The sequence below is a fragment of the Diabrotica undecimpunctata genome, chromosome 2 (genome assembly GCF_040954645.1).
Source record: "Diabrotica undecimpunctata isolate CICGRU chromosome 2, icDiaUnde3, whole genome shotgun sequence".
NCBI lineage: Eukaryota > Metazoa > Arthropoda > Insecta > Coleoptera > Chrysomelidae > Diabrotica > Diabrotica undecimpunctata.
In genome coordinates, this window is record NC_092804.1 from 176,539,223 (window position 1) to 176,544,947 (window position 5,725).

Here is a 5,725-nt window from a genome sequence, read left to right on the forward strand (position 1 = left end):
AATTAGCTAAAATTAATTGCTATTTTGTACATTTTTGCTCATTTTTTGCTTGCAGCCATAAGCCATTGGACAAGCTCATTGTAAAACTACTCGATTCTTGAGGGACGTACTGCATAAGTTTCTTCAGGTCATTAATTTTCTCTTGATGAATTGGTACCTTTGCTTCATGAGCTTTTCTTGCTAATAAGGAGGAGATGGCTCAGCAATACACAGTGCTTGTGGTTAGATAATAATTTGAAGGTTTTCGTAAGAAATCCACCTATAAAATCAGATACAACAACCACTCCTTTTTTAAAATCTTTCGCAAGTAAATTCGTGGTAGGAAGAAATAGTAAACATTTCCTTTTTTTTGTTTTTCTCAATTTTACTTTCTTCTGAATCAGTATTTTTCTTGTAAAATTTGGGTCACTAACTTTTAAAGTTTAAAACATCTGCCTTTTCCAATAAATCCACAGTAAACTTCGCCTGTTTTGTAGATGAAAGTATTATTTCTGATATATCTTTCATAGTGTAGAATCTATCATGTTTCCTTAGGTTTCATTTTACAAGTCCGAAGACCCTGTCACATAGCAAATAGGAGTGACCCCTTATTGGAACTCTTTTGAATCTTCCATTATCTAAGTTGAACTAGAAACCTAATCATCGTGTGATTTTTATTTTGTCCTGTACAGTTATCACAGTATAAGTACAACTCATCTATATTAGCTGGAACATTCTCGTCAATATACTTTTTTAAGAAAGAGCAAACTTCATTATTTCCCTTTCCAGCAATTCCTTGGTGGTATAAATAAAATGTTGCAGTGTCATTGTGGATGCCAGAAGGATAGACGGACAGTTGTCTAAGGTAATAATTTTCTGTACTGGAATCGTAGGAAGCGATAAGTTTGCCATATAATCAAAACATAAAAAAGCATCGCATTTTCATGTTCGGCACAGTATTCTTTCGTCTGTCGAAGGGATGAATAAAACTTTTTGCTACGCCTCTTATGCACAAGTAGCTGCGCAACTGCAACTCGTTTGGCTGTTTCATTCAAATGAGGATTTTTTATTCTAGTATCGAGCAGTTCTCATTCACAACGAGTGTCAATTTGGGGCCTTTCAAATCTGTAATTGAAATGTTCTTTGAAAAGTTTATAGTAAAAACTATACTTCACGTTTAACTCGTTATATTCCTATTGAAACAAATTGAACATTTTTTTATGTCCAGTTTAGCATCTAAGTATTTTATATCCTTAGACGAATAGTGAGTTGCTTTCAGTGGGAATGACTGAATGTGTTCTGTTAAAAGATTCGTATAATCTTGTAAAAGGGTCTTCCTATTCATCTGTTGGCCTATTAAATCTCTAAGACAATCAACTTTCACAAGAAGGTCTTACAGTCTTCTTACTCTTTTTTCACCAATTTAAAAGAACTTTTATGCCCAACAGAATGTTTGGGCTTAAAACAAACATCTCCATCTTCATCTTCGGAAGTCTTTTGTTTTAATCTTGACCTCTTCTGCTGTATGGGATCTGCTTCTATTAAGGACTGGTAAATATATTAAAATTTAAATTAAAATTAAAAAATCATAACCTCACTATTATGACACGACAAAGGCTGTTACAATTTTAACATATTGTGTGTGTGTGTGTGTTAATGTTTGTGCCGTCCAAAGAAAGTTTTATTTAATTAAATTAATTTATACATCTTGACACAACAGCTGAAGACAAAATATACAGTACAAATAAAAAATAATAATAATATCTTGATATTCAGTTTGATTTGAAGATAATCTTGAAATTCAGAAGTACGAGTGAATGTATTCCTTAAGGGGGAAGGTGATTCTCAGAAGTACCGTAGTTTATATAGCTTTCCTGTATCTGACATCTTTTAGTTTTTAATACATATTAAAATAACGTAGGTACTGGGTCCTGATGATGGCAAATCTTTTTGGGGCTTTTTCATCATTTTATTGACATATTCATTTTTTTTATTGTGTCATACATGTATTTTAATTACCCAAAGACATAAAAGTATAAACGGATTTACGGCATGTAACTCAATAAAAAATCATATTGTATAATATGTATCAAACAAAATGGTAGTCTCCTTTACTCCAAATCAAGTCCCCGCCACTGTTGCATTATTTATTTGTGTTGTTTATGTTTATAATCAGATACGTACGCGAATTGCTGAAACACATGAGCCGGCCGTTGTCCTTTGTTACGCATGTTCATATTTTCAGTTGGAAAAGTGGGTTGAGAGGTTCTGATAAAAAGAGACGTGTGTCTTCGATAAAATTGCTATTATTTACACAGTCGGGCTGGCAATAGGGCCGTTATACACCGTCGGACTCGAATTAGTAACAGTTGGAAAAGTACCGAAGCGTCCAAGTGGAATAGAGAAAATATTCTTCATTAGAAATAAATTGAAAGTGAAGATTCAAGGAGATAAATATAGAATTAATTAAAAATGGCATTGTTTAAAAAATAGTTGGTTAGACGGTAAGCTAACAGGAGAAACAAATGTGCTTGCAAGGCAAAAATATAAAAAAAAACATAGGTTAGATAACGAAAAGTAATCCTGATATAGATTGAAAAAAAAATATCAATTAATGATATTAATTGAAAAAATATAGCTCATTATCTTAAAGATACTTAACTGACGATAAGCAGGAAATTGTAATATTCGAAACCTGCTGTCCAAGGTACAACTTTGAGTGTTTTCATTTCCTTCTTACCTACGAGTATTAAAAATGGACTTATATGTGAAAATATTTCATCTTTTTAAATATGGATCTATTTCTCGAGCATGAATAACTAGGTTTTAGACATAAGGTCGCATATCTGTTGAGAAAATGCAGAAAATAACACAATTAATAAACTCGTCAGTAGAATAAAAAGAATACTGTAGTTTGGGGCTAAATTGATAATTTTATTTTTGGTTTCGGACGAAAAATTTTTAATGTTACATAGTTTTTTATATAAAAATGATTATAAGTATTCCCTGCATCTCTCCCACACATTCTTATTAGCAGAATATTAAAAAAATGAGCAGTAATGGAAAAAAAATAAAACAGGGCTGATTAATTTCACACTCTGTTTGGGGCGACTTTGATCACATCCTTCTTATTGAATATAGACACCATACACATTGATCGGCTTGACCCAGAACTGAATATTCTCATTAGTTCAAAGGTTATTCAACTGACTATTTTTAACTGATAAAACGTCATAGCAACGCCACGTTTCGTACTGACTATTATTAAGGTACATGAATGCTATTATTAAGGTTTCTGCATTACCTGGAGCAGACATACGATCCGACCACAATCCCTTAGCTCCATATATTAACCTGAGGCTCGCTACAGCTAAAAGAAAGAACCAGGAGGTATGTTTCTGACTGCAGAAGGCTATGGAATGGATGCATGGATGTTAAAGGCCAGATTCATTAACAACATTGAAATTTTTTAAATGTGGTCGGCGAATGCTTAGAATATCATGGAATTGAGAGTATCAGAAATGGGGAAGAACTAAGCAGAGCAGGCCTCAAGGAAAGAGAACTTTTTGATTAAGTAAAAAGTAAGAAGACTGCATCGTTAGGGCACATATTACGAGGAGAACGATATACTTTTCAGCAAGTAGTACCAGAAGGAGGTAATAGAGGTCTAGGGCGTAAAAAGATGTCATGGCTGCGTAGTCCAATGGACAGGAATTCACAATGCTGTTAAAAATAGAATAGTTTAATTCTGGCTATCTAACATTTCACCTGACAAGATAATGTACAGTGGACATCTACGCAGAAATGAAAAACCTCAGGAAGAAGAAGAATGAAGTTGCCTTTATCTTTTTCGAAAGTATCGCTTCATATCCTCTTTTATATTGACCTAAAATGTGAATTAAAATTACCTAGACAGGTATACACAATACACATGGAAAAAATATCAAATTATCTACTTTTAAATATATTTAAAAATCTTTTTTATAACTTTTACAATTTCTTTAATTAAATTTTAGTTGGTTACTTACAGTCAAACTATGGCACTGATATTTAGACATATTTAATTGCAAATTACAAGTGAGTAAATTACATCGATATATCGTGAAACACGTGAAAACATCTAATTATTACTTTTAACTAATTAGGTACTCTAATAGTATTCGCCTAATTGAAATACGGGGTTTCGACTATATTAATTTCGATATCGAATTAGTTTGTATAAATATAGTTTTTTAAATTATAAACATTTAACCAAAAATTATTTTTCTAAACACTCCGTTTGACGAAGGTGGTCTGTCAGGCCAATTCTACAACGTAAAAGGTTATTTTCTCAAAAATAAATAATCTACATTGTCGGGATTCCCAGTACCTTTAATAAAAATGAATACCTACATTTTACATTATATTTTACAAAAAAAAAATCGTTTTATTGTTTCCAAAAAAAAATTACTTTGTCCTGATAGACCACCGTCGCGTCGTACGTTTATGTAAGGTTTTTTTATATAGAGAAACTTTATTTATTTTATTTCCCCTCTAGTTTCGGGTATCTAAATTGATGAATAAATCATAGAAAATTATGTAAATATTACATAGATGGTATTCACAAGGCTGGGTTTCCCCGATAAAGAATATGCAGCGTAATTTTTTGATATGCCTTAATTGTTATTTTGATTTCGTGTGAAATAGGTCTGATAATAAAGTGATTTCGCAAGAACTATACGTAGCAGTTAATTGTTTTATTCATCAACTTGCGTATCCTGTTTTTAAGGTTAGTAGGTCTTTTATTAATTTTTGACATTGAAACTTAGGACAATTATTTCAGTGATGGAACCTTATGAAAGAGAAATTCAACGTCCAACTACTCTATATAAAAAATTTACTTCGGATGTAGAAAATGATTCTGATTGTTCTATTGCCGACGATGATAGAGAAGAGTTTAGCTATCATAACACGGAATCTGAGCAAAAGGATATCCCGGACGCGACACCAACGATTGAAGAACAAACAATTAATGAAGAACAATTTGACAGGAGATTATATTACATATTATAAGAAACACAATGAAACACAACATCAATGAAAAAACTGGATTCATTCGAGCTGTGGGTGTACAGAAGAATTCTGAAAATATTATGGACAGAACACGTCACAAACAAAGAGGTTCTGGGAAGGATGAACAAAGAAATGGAAATTTTAAATACAATAAAAACAAGAAAAGAATATCTCGGACATATTACACGTGGAGAGAAATACACCTTGCTCCAACTGTTTATGCAGGGAAAGATCCAAAGAAAGAGAAGCATAGGGAGGCGTAGAATGTCATGGCTGCGCAACCTGAGAGAGGGGTATGGATTATGGATGTACATCAAATGAACATTTTAGAGCAGCCGTCTCAAAAGTCTGAATAGCTATGATGATTGCCGACCTCCGCCGCAGAGATGGCACTTAAAAAGAAGAAGAAGATGGCATGGGATCAGAAATGTTTGTAGCGACCATGACACAAAGACGATTTAGATTTTTGTTATAAGTGATACGTTTTAATAATAAACAAACCACAGATGAAAGACAAAATCGATGAACAAGCTCCGATAAGAGAGATTTTTTAAACATTTCTTAAACCTAGTAAAAAGTTTTTTTGAATCAAGAGCTACAACGACAGGATTACATTCTAACATTCCATAAACTGTTAGGAAATACTTTGGAATGCCGACACAAAACCGACCTAATCCACCACCAGGTAAAAGAG